Source organism: Staurois parvus, unplaced genomic scaffold, assembly GCF_062004578.1.
Source record: "Staurois parvus isolate SC_StPar_1 unplaced genomic scaffold, SC_StPar_1.0 ptg000470l, whole genome shotgun sequence".
In the NCBI taxonomy this organism is placed as follows: Eukaryota; Metazoa; Chordata; class Amphibia; order Anura; family Ranidae; genus Staurois; species Staurois parvus.
In genome coordinates this window covers 5239301-5256288 of record NW_028318266.1, presented here as the reverse complement: position 1 = coordinate 5256288, position 16988 = coordinate 5239301, and positions in this window count along the sequence as shown.

Here is a 16988-nt window from a genome sequence, read left to right as displayed (position 1 = left end):
GTGCAGAAGAATGGGAGTCACTGGTCAAGTCCATGTGTGGTGAAGTGTGGACTTCTCCCAGAGGATAAAAGGCAGGAGACCACCACCGGAGAGACAGATTGGAACTATGCAGCAGACATGATGGCCAAACTCAGAATCAGTGGACTGGTGTGCAGGCACGTGCATATCAGGAAGCTGATCAGGAAATATTGGACACTGGTTAATAGGTACTGCTAAAGATGAATCAGCACTTGCCATGTGTAACTATCCAGTTTAAATAGTCCACTTGGCACTAACAATAGCAGCATGTGTTCATGCATGCAGTCACACATAAGTTCGTATATCACTGCGCATTTAGCAACAACCTCTGATGTAAGACTACAAGCCACTCTGCGCGGGTGTTCATACAGAAAAAACATCTTGAATACTTACATGACCTTCCTGATGCTAGGATCCTTTTTAATATAATCTTCAAAGTACTTGGATACACTATAGTTTTAATACTCCTTTTTGATGTTTTTTTACATGTTCACCTATTCTTTGGCCTAAACTCTTTGTTGTATTTCAAACATACTGGTAGCCACATGGACATTCTAGCCGTTGGTCATATGTGGTACTCAAGCTTATAAAATTTTTTATGTCAGAGTTTTCCCTGTAGTGTTTGAAATTAAAGTTGTTTTCTTTTACCATTATTAACCATTTCAATACCGTGCAATTTTACACCTTCCTGCCCAGGCCATTTTTCACGTTTCAGCGCTCTCACACTTTGAATGACAATTGCTCGGTCATACAACATTGTACCCAAACTAAAATTTTATCATTTTCTTCACACAACTAGAGCTTTCTTTTGGTGGTATTTAATCATCGCTGGGGTTTTTATTTTTTGCTAAATTAACAAAAAAAGACCAAAAATGTTGAAAAAAAAACAATGTTTTTCTTTGTTTCTGTTATAAAAGTTTACAAATAAATAATTGTTCTTCATAATTTAGGCCGAGATGTATTCTGCTACATGTCTTTGGTGAAAATAACCCAAATTAGGATGTATTATTTAGGTTGTAGGAAAGTTATAGAGTTCACAAACTATGGTATAGATCTGAATATTGATCAATCCTGAAGTACTGACAGCCAATCTAATTTCTTGAGGTCCAAGAAAGTCAGAACAGTACAGATATCCCCAAATGACCCCTTTTTGCAGAGTAGACAGTCTTCATAAGAGGCATGGCGAGTTTTTTGAAGTTGTATTTTTTTTGTCATAATTTTTCGGAAAATTAAAAAAATAAAAAAATTATTTTCACTATTTTTTTTTTACATACTGTCACCAGTGAAGTACAGCATCATCATATAACTGGCATGGTGGTGAACAGGGACACTGACTGGTGACAGTATTAAAAAAATATATATATATATTTTTTTATTTTTTTTTATTTTTTTATTATTTTTAATTTTTTATTACTTTTTTTTATTTTTTTTTAAGATTTTTTTTTCATATTTTACTATGACCAAAGTAGTACAATGTTACCATAGTAACATTGTACTACTTTGGGGAAGTGATCAGTATTTTTTTTTTTTTTTTTTACACAATTTGCTTATAGCAAAGAATTACTTTGCTATAAGCAAGCATTTACCTGAATGAAATCGATTCATTCAGGTTTTTTTTTTTTCTGTTTTTTTTTTTGTGCTTAGCTGTGATTTGGTCACCGCTAATCACATGACATGTGCATGTGATTAGCTGTGACCATTCACAGCTAGGCACTAGTATACAATGGATGGCATCATGAATGAAGCCATCCATTGTATACAACTGTCATGTGACCTGCTGTGATTGGTCACAGCAGGTCACATGGTACCTGCAACGGGGGCCGGTACTCAGATCTGTCATCGGCCGTGTCTGAGGTACACGGCCTGTGACAGATTGCGCCGCTGCGCCGCTCTGCATTAGCGCAAACTGCGCATGTGCGGGAGCACGCCAAATGGCGTGCACCCGGAGTGCAGAAGCACTTGTGAAGCCGCCAAACAGCCATTGGCCGGGCGGCTAATGGTTAATATTGTAGTTTTAGATGATACACATAAAAAAGGAGATTTCATTAACAAGGGTTATACGATTCTTTCCTGTTTGATAAATCACTTTATTCAGCAATTTGGTGCTCAGAGGCTGCACTCTTATGTATATACTGTAATTTGAAAGATAGGCCAATCTTTCTTAGACATCTTTTCTACTTCCTTATGTTCATAGAACAGAGGGATTCCGCTCAGGCAAACAATCCAGATCAATTCATGACAGGTGCAGGCTCTGGCTCGCCACCACACACGATGCAACAGGAAGAAGGGTCAGCCGCACACTGGAGGGTTGATGAATATAGTGTATATTTATCGTTATGAATTACCACTTTGCACCAGCTCCTCCCAGCCCTTTAAGAGTTTCAGAAGACGGGTGTAGGGAGGGTTTTAGGGTCATGTGACTGCCATAATTCATCGTCACGGCGCTCACATGATCAGAAAAAGTACCAATCACAAGGGGAGATCGGGACCTTTCCGTGAGTCGCGGACATATTTGCTGGGAGCGCGCAGGGTGCCATAAAACTGCTGCTTGTACTCTTTTTTTCTCTAGTAGGTTTCAGCCACCTCACTCTCATGTCATGCTGTTGACTAACAGCTGAATCATCTGCGTCTTCTTATTCTTAATGAGAATTCAATGGAAATTGTCCAGTGGCAGGAGAGTTTTGCATCAGTGAGACAGGCTTAGCAAACTACTGGTCAGTTTCTACTTCTTTTTTCCATTACTTATTTGATGAAAATCATGTGTCAATGACAAAAATACATAATAAATTGCCTTTTTCTTAAATTAAATGACTTAGATCACTAAATCTGTCTGAAAGTCACACTCTTCTGGAACGCCCCATAAAACTTCAGGATATCCCCCAAGCATGGTATTTTGTATATGTTTAATGTTTCCCTTGAAGCTCTATGAAAAGACCCTCTGTATTGAATGTACTTTTTTTTGTATTTGTTCATGTCCCCCATAGCAGGGCTCAACATCTTATGCAGTTTTTGACATGACCTTGCCTATTAGCCCAGTATTTAACAACAAAATTCACCCTTTATTTACTTAAATGGCATTTACCTCTAAGTTCAGGTTAACCAAATTTGGATCAAGATGTGCTGAACCTTTGGTGACTCTGGACATACAGTATTTGCCCATCACTACTGTTATTCAGTATTCCTAATACTCTCAACAATTCCATTTTCGCTCCATTAGTCACTTGCCCTTCAGAGGATTTACCCCCCTTCCTGACAAGGCCATTTTTGCTTTAGGTGCTGCGTTACTTTAACTGACAATTACGCGGTCATGCAACGCTGCACCCAAATGAAATTTACGTCCTTTTTTCCACAAATAGGACTTTCGTTTGGTGGTATTTGACTGCCTGTGTGTTTTTTATTTTTTTAGCTATAATCAAAAAAATTTTAACAATTTTGAGAAATAAACTATATTTTTGACTTTTTGCTATTAAACATGTCCAATAAAAAATTTCCTCATACATTTAGGGCAAAATGTATTCTGCTACATGTCTTTGCTAAAAAACCCAATTTGTGTAAATTAATTTTACGTCCTTTTTTCCACAAATAGAGATTTCTTTTGGTGATAGTCAATCTCCTGTGTTTTTTTTTATTTTTTGAGCTATAATCAAAAAAATATTAACAATTTTGAGAATAAAACTATATTTTTTACTTTTTGCTATTAAACATGTCCAATAAACATTTTTCAAAAATCAAATTTCCTCATACATTTAGGGCAAAATGTATTCTACTCCATGTCTTTGCTAAAAAAAATCCCAATACGTGTTTATGTGAATGTTATAGCATTTACAAATGGCAGTATAGTTACTGGAGTTTTTTATTACATTTTTTTTACTACTAATGGCAGCGATCAGTGACATATAGAGGGACTGTGGTGGGCATTCTGACACTGGAGGGAACTGACCCCAGTGACACCAATACAGTGATCAGTTCTAATAAAAAGCACTGACACTGTACTAATGGTGCTGGGCAGAAAAGGGTTAACATCTGGGGCGATAAAAGGATTACCTGTGTGCTGTTTTACTGTGTGCTGTGTCTGTGCTTTCCACTGTAAGCACACTGCTTTGTATGGCTCTGCTATGCAGAACCATACAAAGCAAAGTGCTGGAGGTGACAGGGGAGAGAACTCTATTGTTTACATATAGTTCTCACCCCCCGTTGGTATTACTCGGCAATCATCGGGTGCCGGTGAGTAATCACCAGCTGGGACCCGGTGACTGACAGCTAAAGCCGCGAATGGCGGCGCGGATAGGGCACGTGTGCGGCCTCTACCCAGAAATGCAAAATCATGTATATATACATGATTTTGTGCACCCCTGCTGCCCTGTAGTAGTATTTCTGCTATAGGGCGTTGGTAAAGCGGTCAATGTTGTTGCAAAATGCTAGGTGTATTAACGTTGCATTAACAACATTGAAGTTTATCTGCCATGTGCCATTTTGCCCAATCATTGCTTTTTTTGTGTGATAATTTTTTCCTTATCTCACTAACACATATTCACATTGCAAGTAAAGACTGTTAGGTTGATTTACGTCTCCAGGACTTCTCCAGAGCTTCCCCCATCCTCTGGAACTCTCTACCCCAATTTATCAGACTATCACCTACTTGGCTCACTTTTAGGCGATCTTTGAAAACCTATCTCTTCAGGAAAGCCTATCCTGCCCTCAGCTAATAATGGAATCTTCTACTCTTCCAACCATTCCATCCCCCACAGTTACTACCTTTTGTACCACTAGCCCCTCCCTCCTAGATTGTAAGCTCCCAGGATCAGGTCCTCCTATCCCTCTTGTATTGAACTGTATTGTTGCTGTATTGTCTCCCGTTATATTGTAAAGCGCTGAGCAAACTGTTGGCGCCATAAATCCTGTATAATAATAATAATAATAGTCACTTCAATTATCCAATCATGTGCAGATGATACAAGTAAACAGGAATTTGCTTTTCACATAATTGAATGATTTGGATTATTTTTGTTGGCAAATTAACCCATCTGAACCAAGATATGTGTCTCTTTACTATCAGTATTGATCTGAAGGCACGGTGATGTACAATGCAGAGAGACTGCAGACAGGACGAATATGAACACAGCTGACTTTACACTGACCTGGATCTGTAATATGGAATAAAAGGTTACATTTGGAAAACTGCTTAATTTTTTATTTATTTATTTAAAGTAATTTTAAAAATATATAACATTTCTTTTACATTGTTTACTCTACCAAAATACTGTATATATGAAAAATATGGAAATGCAAATATCTTTTCAAAATTATAGTCCTACTCAGTACATCATAACATACCTACATATCCAGAAATGTCAGCTTCTTATCTGTATAATTATCTGTAAAATAATGGAACAATGTTAGAAAAAATGTACTTTGAACTTGGCAATGACATGCTCAATGTGTTTGTTAATTCTCCTTAATTTTCCATTTTATAAAAATTATCATAACCCACTCAACTTCTAATGCAGTTTTAAAAACAGTAGACACAGGAATAATAAATACGGTGTTATGCCTTTCTTCTTCATAAGATAAAATACTGAATGCAAACCCTTGTATATTTATAGAAGAAATGTACCTGAAGGCAAACTGTAAAGGTCTTTTGAGACTCCTGATATTTTCTTTATTTGCAAATGATGGAATCTACTGAGACTGCTAAGATTTAATTAAAAGAAAATATAGTCCACCTAAAAAAAAATAATAATTGTGCTATCAAATCTTCAGATTAAATTGTATGCCGAGCAAAACAGCGTTTAAAGATAAAGCATGACTCTGGGCTATTTTTGTATACATCTCTCTGTATGGAAAAAGCAGTTCAGACTGCAATAATCACTTTCAGTCAATAGCTATCCCCCACAGTGCTTCTTTTTTTTTCACTAGATGTTTTCAGCCAAGAAGAACGAGGAAAGACTATAAGTGCAGGATTAGGGATGAGCTAGTGGTTCAGACCAAACTTTGGCTGGTCGTGCACTCAGATGCCCAAACATTTGCCCATTCAACCTCCTATTTGGTGGGAGCTGAGCATCATATATAGAAGCAGTATGTTTATGGCATATATATATATATATATACAGTTGCAAGAAAAAGTATGTGAACCCCTTGGGATTATGTGGAGTTTTGCATGAATTGGGCATAAAATGTGCTCTGAACATCATCTAAGTCACAACAATAGAAGAACACAGTCTGCTGAACATAATACTACACAAACATTAGATGTTGCCACGATTTAATTGCACATAACATGTAAACATTCACAGTGCAGGGAGGAAAAATTATGTGAACCTTTGGACATAATAACTGGTTGACCCTCCTTTGGCAGCAATAACCTCAACCAAACGTTTCCTGTAGTTGCAGGTCAGACCCGCACAACGATCTGGAGTAATTTTGGACCACTTCTGTTCACAAAACTGTTTCAGTGTAGCAATATTCTTGGGATGTCTGGTGTGATTCGCTCTCTTAAGGTCATGCCACAGCATTTCAATCGGGTTGAGGTCAGGACTCTGACTGGGCCACTCCAGAAGACGTATTCTGTGCTGTTGCAGCCATTGTTTTGTTGAATTACTTGTATGCTTTGGGTCATTGTCCTGTTGCATCACCCATCCTCTGCGGAGCTTCAGTTGGCGGACAGATGGTCGTACGTTTTCCTACAAAATGTCTTGATAAACTCTGGAATTCATTTTCCCATCAATGACAACAATCCGTCTATGCCCTGAGGCAGCAAAGCAGCCCCAAACCATGATGCTCCCTCTGCCATGTTTTACAGTGGGGATGAGGTTTTGATGTTGGTGTGCTGTGCCTTTTTTTCTCCACACATAGTGTTGTGTGTTCTTCCCAAACAACTCAATCTTGGTTTCATCTGTCCACAGTATATTTTGCCAGTAGTGCTGTGGAACATCCAGGTGCTCTTTTGCAAACTTCAAACGTGCTGCAATATTCTTTTTGGACGGCAATGGCTTCCTCCGTGGTGTCCTCCCATGTACTCCATTCTTGTTTAATGTTTTCCTTATTGTAGATGTGTCAACAAAAATGTTAGCATGTGCCAGAGATTTCTGTAGGTCTTTAGCTGACACTCTGGGATTCTTCTTTACCTCATGCAGCATTCTGCGCTGTGCTCTTGCAGTCATTTTTACAGGACGACCACGCCTCGGGAGAGTAGCAACAGTGCTAAACTTTCTCCATTTGTAGACAGTCTGTCTTACCGTGGACACATGAACATAAAGGCTTCTGGAGATACTTTTGTAACCCTTTCCAGCTTCATGCAAGTCAACAATTCTTGATCGTAGGTCTTCTGAGAGCTCTTTTCTGCGAGGCATGGTTCACATCAGACAGTGCTTCTTGAAACCAGTAAACCCAAAACAGGTGTGTGTTTTTTAAGGGCAGGAGAGCTGTCAGCAACTCATCCAATATCATCACACTGATTGGAGTCAAGGTTGGCTCACTCCTGGCTCCAATTAGCTCTGGGAAAAGTCATTAAGCTAGGGCCTCACATACTTTTTCCTCCCTGCACTGTGAATGTTTACATGTTATGTGCAATTAAACCATGGCAACATCTAATGTTTGTGTAGTATTATGTTCAGCAGACTGTGTTCTTCTATTGTTGTGACTTAGATGACGTTCAGAGCACATTTTATGCCCAATTCATGCAAAACTCCAAGAAATCCCAAGGGGTTCACATACTTTTTCTTGCAACTGTATACTGTATATATATATATATATATATATATATATATATATATATATATGCGCATATGACAGCTTCCTGCTATCAATGATTACTAATGAAGAAATTGGCGTTGTAACCAATCCAAAGAGGAAAAGGATCGAGGAAATCATGTGACTGGCCTGAAGACACCTAGAAAGGGAAAGTATAAAAAAAAAGCAAAAAATGCGAGAGTGCCTCAAGAAGGTGGGGTACTACTTTCGGGAGGTGGGCTGATGTCGGGTCTTAAGCCTCAATAGAGTTTCTTCAGTGTTTTGGAGTCTGTCCGGAGTTCCTGGGTCTACAAACCTGCATGGCAAATGTGAGGGGCTTCCACAATCCCTGCTCAGAGTTTCTGGGTTTGCACAGCTGATGTGCCCATTATAAGGGTTCCCCACCATCTCTTTGCTGAATTCCCAGTTCTGCACACCTGCTGTGCCCATTATAAGGGGTCCCCACCATCTCTTTGCTGAATTCCCAGTTCTGCACACCTGCTGTGTCCATTATATGGGGTCCCCACCATCTCTTTGCTGAATTCCCAGTTCTGCACACCTGCTGTGCCCATTATAAGGGGTCCCCACCATCTCTTTGCTGAATTCCCAGTTCTGCACACCTGCTGTGTCCATTATAAGGGGTCCCCACCATCTCTTTGTTGAATTCCCAGTTCTGCACACCTGCTGTGCCCATTATAGGGGTCCCCACCATCTCTTTGCTGAATTCCCAGTTCTGCACACCTGCTGTGTCCATTATAAGGGGTCCCCACCATCTCTTTGCTGAATTCCCAGCTCTGCACACCTGCTGTGCCCATTATATGGGGTCCCCACCATCTCTTTGCTGAATTCCCAGCTCTGCACACCTGCTGTGCCCATTATAAGGGGTCCCCACCATCTCTTTGCTGAATTCCCAGTTCTGCACACCTGCTGTGTCCATTATAAGGGGTCCCCACCATCTCTTTGTTGAATTCCCAGTTCTGCACACCTGCTGTGCCCATTATAGGGGTCCCCACCATCTCTTTGCTGAATTCCCAGTTCTGCACACCTGCTGTGTCCATTATAAGGGGTCCCCACCATCTCTTTGCTGAATTCCCAGCTCTGCACACCTGCTGTGCCCATTATATGGGGTCCCCACCATCTCTTTGCTGAATTCCCAGCTCTGCACACCTGCTGTGCCCATTATATGGGGTCCTCACCATCTCTTTGCTGAATTCCCAGCTCTGCACACTTGCTGTGCCCATTATAAGGGGTCCTCACCATCTCTTTGCTGAACTCCCAGTCCTGCACACCTGCTGTGTCCATTATAAAGGGTTTCCACCATCTCTTTGCTGAATTCCCAGTTCTGCACACCTGCTGTGTTCATTATAAGGAGTGCCCACCATATGCCCTATCAAGACCAGTTAATGATTGTTAGATTTCCTCTACATTTTAGTAGTAAGAAAATGATCCACACTTTTTAATGGATTCCCTTAATCTTTCTATTCCTTGAATATTTTAAATTTCCCCTAAAAAAGTACCACCTAGATTTAGTGATATCCCAAATAAATTCTCTCCACACCATTATCTCTTCTGGTTTACTATACTACAGTATATATTACAGGTTTATGGAGGGTGCTAATTTGACATATTGTAAAAAAAAAAAAAAGACTGGATCTTATGTATTGTGGTATATATAAAACAAATCAATACCTTTTAAATGTCAAAGTTGCATCTGTGTGTCTAGGAGAAATATATACTGCATATGAATCATATGGAGTATATCATATGTGCTTAATGTGTTTAGGTTAATATGTGTAAAATGATTGCTTGAGGGTTGCTTCCCTTAGGTTAAAGGGTTGCTTCCCTTAGGTCAATGCAATTTGACCTAGGGCAGCAATTTGCAAGGATACAACCCTCAAGTAGCATTCAATATGAGCCTTGTTAAGGATATTGAAATAATTATTATTATTATACAGGATTTATGGCACCAACAGTTTGCTTAGCGCTTTACAATATAACAGGAGACAATACAGCAACAATACAGTTCAATACAAGAGGGATAGGAGGGCCCTGATCCTGGGAGCTTACAATTTAGGAGGGAGGGGCTAGTGGTACAAAAGGTAGTAACTGTGGGGGATGGACTGGTAGGAAGAGTAGAAGATTCCATTATTAGCTGAGGGCAGGATAGGCTTCCCTGAAGAGATAGGTTTTCAGAGATCACCTAAAAGTGAGCAGAGTAGGCGATAGTCTGATAAATTGGGGTAGAGAGTTCCAGAGGATGGGGGAAGCTCTGGAGAAGTCCTGGAGCACAGGGGGAGGAGACAAGGGAGCTAGAGAGCAGAAGGCTGTGCAAGGAGCGGAGAGTACGGTTTGGGTGATATTTAGAGACAAGATTGGTGATGTAATTTGGGGCAGAGTTATACAAGGCTTTATATGTTATTGTTAATGTTTTGAATTTTATTCGTTGGGCAATGGATGAGTCTGGCAGCAGCATTCATGATAGACTGAAGAGGGGATAGCCTGCGATGAGGTCGGCCAATGAGGAGGGAGTTACAATAGTCAAGGCGAGATATAACAAGGGAGTGAATAAGTTGCTTAGTGGTTTCCGAGGTTAGGGACGGCCGTATCTTGGAGATGTTACGGAGGTGAAGTCTACAAGATTTGGACAGCTATTGGATCTGGGGGTGAAAGGACAGATGGGAGTCTAGGATTACACTTAGTACCCTGGCATGGGGGGGAGGGACTGATGATTGTGTTATTGATCTTGATGGAGAAGTCAGGGGAGGGGATTCTAAGAGCTCAGTTTTGGAAAGATTGAGTTTGAGGAAGTGGAGTGACATCCATGCCGATATGTCACTTAGTAGGTTAGTAATGCGAGAGGAGACTGAAGGGGTGAGGTGAGGGGTAGAAAGATAGATTTGTGTGTTCTTAGCATAGAGATGGTACTTAAAGCCATGGGAGTTTAGCAGGTGACAAAGGGAGGAGGTGAAGATGGAGAAGAGTAGGGGTCCAAGGATGGAACCTTGAGGGACCCCTACAGAAAGAGGGAGTGAAGAGGAGGAGGCAGCGTTATAGGTAATGATAAAGGAGCGCTGCGATAGGTAGGAGGAGAACCAGGTGAGAGCAGAGTCTCGGAGGCCAAAAGAGTGGAGTTATTTGAGGAGGAAGGGATGGTCAACTGTATCAAAAGCCGCAGAGAGGGCAAGTAATAGGAGTACAGAGTAGTGGCCATTAGTTTTAGCAAGAAAAACAGAGGATAAGTGAGCGCTTATGTGATAGTATATAATGTATAATAAGCAGCAGCTGTACACCCAAAAGGCACCGTATCAAACCTTCAATAGCATATATGTGAACAGGGAGGTGCAGCGCTGTATAACCAAACAAATAATAATTACACAATAGTGAACAGTGACTGTAAATTAGTAATGCCACTATATGGTGGCTCCAGGTGAAAAGAGTGAAAAACAGTCCAGTGAAGGAGTGCTCTTAAGATCCAGGGTGATCTTCAGACGTCCAATATACAGGACCATCAGGTGATAAAATATAAAGACTGCGCACTCACCAGATACGCAATCTTTATGCGCATTTGTGTAAAATTATCACTAGGCCTCCTGTATCATCATCCTGGTCTGGTCAGATCTGGTCGGCATATCCCTCATGGCCCGGTAACTGGATGGATGCAGCTGTTCCGTAGACTTGGCCGGTTCTCACCAGAACTGTGACGTGTGACCAGGTGAGGATGACGACGGTCCGAGGTCCAGCAACAGAACCTCCGGGCCATGAGGGATATGCCGACCAGATCTGACCAGACCAGGATGATGATACAGGAGGCCTAGTGATAATTTTACACAAATGCGCATAAAGATTGCGTATCTGGTGAGTGCGCAGTCTTTATATTTTATCACCTGATGGTCCTGTATATTGGACGTCTGAAGATCACCCTGGATCTTAAGAGCACTCCTTCACTGGACTGTTTTTCACTCTTTTCACCTGGAGCCACCATATAGTGGCATTACTAATTTACAGTCACTGTTCACTATTGTGTAATTATTATTTGTTTGGTTATACAGCGCTGCACCTCCCTGTTCACACATTAGTTTTAGCAGTTAGTAGATCATTAGTGAGTTTTCATTAGGGCAGTTTCAGTGGAGTGGAGTGAGCGAAAGCCAGACTGTAAAGGGTCAAGAAGTTGTTGTCAGTGAGGTAGGAGCTCAGGCAATTGTAGAATAAGCGTTCTAAGAGTTTAGAGGTAAATGGCAGCAGGGAAATGGGTCTTAAGTTGTTCATGTTGGTGGGATCCAGGGAGGGCTTTTTAAGTATGGAAGTAATGTGCGCATGCTTTAGAGGGGAGGGGAAGGCACCATTAGAGAGGGAGAGTTTGAAGATGTGAGTGAGGGAACATAGGATGGAAGAAGAGGGTGACCTTAGTAGTTGTGAGGGGACAGGATCCAGGGGGCAGGTAGTGAGATGGTCTTCTGAGAAACCCTTAGTGACCTCTTCGGTAGTAGCAAGGTCAAAAGAGGAAAGTGTTGAGGGAGGTTTAGTATAAGTTATGCTAAGTGGGATGGATGTCTGTGCAGTACTTGGTGGAGGTGGAGAAAGTAGAGAGTTAAAAGTAGAGAAGAGACGACGAGGACTGGATGATAAGATATTGATGAGAGTGACAAAGTAGGCTTGTTTGGCAGAATGGAGGGAGGAATTGTATGTTAAGAAAGCAGATTTATATAAGGTGAATGCTTGGTGAGATTTGGTTTTACGCCACATTTGCTCCAGCGCACGACTATGTCGTTCTAAGATTTCTGGTGTCGTCAGTCTGCCAAGGTTGTAATGGTCGGGGCCTGATAGTGTAGTTAGAGGAGCAAGTGAGTCTAAAGTGGATAAAAGCGAACTGTTGTAGACAGCAGTGGCCAGGTCAGGGCAGGACAGGGGAGAGATTCTGTCATAGAGTTGGTCAGTTGCAGAGTGGAAAGGAACAGGGTTCAAGTTGTGAAGGTTTCTGCAGGTAATTGTTTGCTGCTTGGAGGGATAAGTGTTGGAAGATGAGGACACTGTAAAGATGATGAGATTGTGATCACAGAAAGGAAAGTGGGTGTTTGTGAGGTTGTAGGGAGTGCAAAGATGGGAGAAAACAAGGTCTAATGTATTCCCATCAAAGTGAGTGGAGGACCGTGTCCATCAGAGTGAGTGGACTATATACATTGTGCTAATGCAAAAGATGAGGTTATGTTGAAAAGTTGGGATGTAGCCAGGTTGTTGATTTTAATGGGGATGTTAAAATCTCCAAGAATGATAGTGGGTAGTTCAGAGGAGAGAAAGTAGGGTAGCCAGGCAGAGAAATCAGCAAGAAAGCGGGACACCGGTCCAGGAGGCCAATAGATCACTGCAATCCTCAGAGAAATGGGAGAAAACAGCCAAATGCAGTGAGTCTCAAAAGAAGAGAAGCATAGAGAGGGAGGGTTAGGGAGGACTTGAAAGGTGCTGAGTGGGGATAGCAGCAAACCAACCCCACCACCTTTCCGACCACTGGGTCTGGGTGAGTGGGTCTCCATAGGAAACTGCTGCAGGAGAAGAAGAATCTTCTGCTTGAAGCCAGGTTTCTGTAATTGCTAGTAGGTTAAGGGAGCGGGAGACAAAAAGGTCATGGACAGAGGTGAGCTTATTACAGACAGAGCGGGCATTCGAGAGTGCGCATGAAAAAGGGAGGGTGGCTTTTGGTAACATGGGGACTGATATTAAATTGAGGGGATTGCGGCTATTCCTGGAAGAAAGAGGATGCCTGGTGTGGGGGTTAGATAGTGGAGAACCAGGGTTTGGGGAGATATATAGGAGAAGAAAGACGGTGAGGAAAGTAACATGGGAGCGGGATGTACATGAGCGCACATGCCTTCCAGTCCTGGTGTTTGGGTCAGCAGGAGAGTAAAGTATCAGCAGGAGGTGATGACAGCAGTAGTAGGGAGATGGTAGCAGTGAGGGTGAGATGTATAAGTTTTGGGGTGGAGCAGAGGGGTAAAGAGAATGCAGGATAGTAATATGAAGGAGGAGTAAAGGTGGCATATTACAAAGGTAGATGGAGTGGGACTCAGACTTGTAGGAAATGTTTCCCAGGGTGTTTGCTTGCAGACTATCCAGCGTGCAATAGAGTTTCTTGTTGTATCTTCCTGCTGCTTTAGTTCAACTGCTGTGTTCAACTGCATCTGCACAATCCAACAAAAACTGCACCCCATCTGTGACTATGCCCCCCCCATCTGTTAATCCCATAGTCGTGATGGTGAAGATGTGAATCTTCATGTTTCTCCCCAAGTTGCCTATATTAAAACTCCCATAGATTATTATCATTCTAATTATGTAAGTTTTGGGGATGTCAGTACTTTAGGAAAATGAAACTACTCCCAACAAAATAATTTTACCACTTAAGCCCCGGAAGAGTTACCTCTTTCATGACAGGGCCATGTATTGCTATTAGGCACTGTGCTACTTTAACTGGTAATTGCACGGTTATGCAACGGTGTACCCAAATTAAATTTTTATCAGTTATGCAGGATGAAAAAAACAGCCATGTTGCTGCCCTCCATAGAGAGTCCTTTGTTGTTTGCCAACACAGGACTCGCTTCTGTCATTTGCTTAGCTGATCAGCAGGTCCCGGCTATAAACCATTGGCTGGGACCTGCTGATTGGCTTGTGCTGTAGTGAATGACAGCACATATGTGGTGGCAAGCTCGTGCCCCCTAACTGGAAGTTCTAGATCGCATATATATACAGTACCTGATCCAGTGCAGTGAGGCCGCATTGTAGCAGTAAAGCTACAGGAGGTCCAGAAGGGGTTAACAAACATTTCATCTTAATGTGTGATCTGCATTTACTTTATTTCCCTTATGACACCTTCCTATATAAATAGACATTCTCTCCACAAGAGAATGAGGTTTGATTTACTAAAAGCAAATGGGCTGTTTACTTTGCAAGGGACTTTTCTCTTAGCTCAGTGAATGAGGTGAAGCTCTGACATCTATGATCCAATCATCTGCAAGCAAAAAGTTTTTTTTCCCCCCGTTTTCCTTGTACAGGATTGGTTATTCTTTGTAAAGTGATTTTTCACTTAATTTGCTAAATTAAGGGAAAATTCTCTTGCAAACTGAACAGCCTATTTGCTTCTACTAAATCAACATTATATTGCTAGATTTAAAGTAAGGAAATTTCTCAGAGAGTGAAAGGTTGAGTGAATCTTAAAAGTAAGTGAAAGGTTTTTATTCCATACAATGCAAAAAAGGAGTGCAGGTTTCATCAGTGAAGCTCATTTTCTGTCCATCAATTAAAGTGGATTGGCTATTTCAAGGGGAAGTACATTTTGTTATGTTGAAGAATGAAAGTTTTTTTTAACCCATGGTGATGCTCAAAAACAACACACCAATTAAGTGAACAGAAAAGTGCATGTGAAAACCACACACAAAAAGTGTACTCAAAGGTGTGTCTCTAGTCCACCTCCTAAACAAATAGAACCTTTCCTTGACCACCCAGGAAGTAAGGCTCCTACAAAGTGCAAGATACACTGGTGGTCCACCAAGCTCTCCTCATTCACAGCCAAAGTTGATTAGTAATTACTAAGTAATGGGCTCTCCCAAAGAGAGACCCACTGGTTCAGGGGAGGAAGGAACCTAATAGCCACACATCCTCCCCCTAGACTTCAGGGCAGTCCTAAGTACCCACGCCCTCCATCCAAGTGAAAAAAAGAAAAACAAACAAAAGTGCAAAGTGACAAACATGTAAAGAGAAAAATAAATAAATAAAATAAATAATGAAGTGCCAGTGCGAGTGCATTGGTTAGGCGTTATAGCCTGGTAACAAACATTTTGACCAAAAGGCCTAGCCCCAGAGGTGCAGTGCAGAAAAACTTGAATGATAACATAACCCTTTGCTCATTTACACTGGGGTTTTCCAGACTCATAGTGCTACTAAGAAAACCCCTGAGGCATCCAACTCCCAGGGGGCACAGTCACCATAGGTTCTCTGTCTTCCCAGTCCATGACCTGACCAGGCAGCTCCACTCAAATCAGAAGGTAGTGAGCACTTCAGAACCCTCCACAGCAAGGGGTACTATCATCACACACCTTATGTGTTGCATGCTCATTCTGATTCCTTGCCTATTGTGAAGGCTCCTCAGGACCCCCAGGCCTGAATCCTGACCAATGCAATACCTGCCTGGAGTTTTCATGTTCTCCCTGTGCCTGCATGGGTTTCCTCCTTTTACTTTGGTTTTCTTCCACACACCAAAGACATACTGGTAGGTTAATTGGCTCCTGTCTAAATTGGCCCTTTGTTAACTTTGGCAGCACTTTCCTTTGTAAACTAAAGCCTTGGCCTGGTTTACTGATCTGTAACTTATTTTCTTTATGCTTTAAAATCTTGGATTGCTCTTCTGCCTTGGTATGCCATACATGACAGGATGGTCACAATGTATCTTCACTTTTCTACAGTGCCCCACAAGGGGCACTCCTGGCCACCCTGACCTGAAGAAAGGGCCACGTGCCGAAATACATTGTCATAACTACTGACTTTTACATGCTGTTTCTCTATCGTTGCAGAGTTTATTGGAGATAATCTCGATCTTTGTGATGTCACTTCTGGTGACTCAGCAGCCACCGGACATTGTCTTGCAACATCTTCCCTTTTGGAGACACCTGCATGGAGTGTGTTCCACCATAGAGCTCAGCACAGAGACAATGAAAGTCTGCCTGCTTATACTTGCATGGCTCAATTATTTGGAATTAAGCCATAACAATCAAAATTCAAAAATGTTATATGAACTTTCTGATATGACTTTATACCTTTGTATTAAAATGGCTGGAGCTTATTATAAACTGTTGGCTTTTTCTGTCACTACTGATTTATAGCACTTTTGATGTCTGAATATTATTATTATTGGAATTATCCACTTATTATTTAAGACCAAGGGTACAATAGTGTGTGCTCCTATGTTGGTAACTTTTTATTTCTATCACATCCAGTTCTGATGTTGTGTGGAGCAGCCCTGTTTTTACCCATCCAGTTCAAGCTGCACACCATCATTTTAACTGTCCATTCTACTTGCATTGGTTAATACCTGAACACCACATTTATTTGTGGAGCAACTCCTGCCCACCCTCCAACCCTAAATATGCAATTCAGCAGTACCTTCAGCCTTGCACAGGGGTTTAAGATCCATTTCTTGTGGTCAAGTACCATACTGTGATTTTATTGCACACATTGAGTTTCTCACAATGTTTATTAGA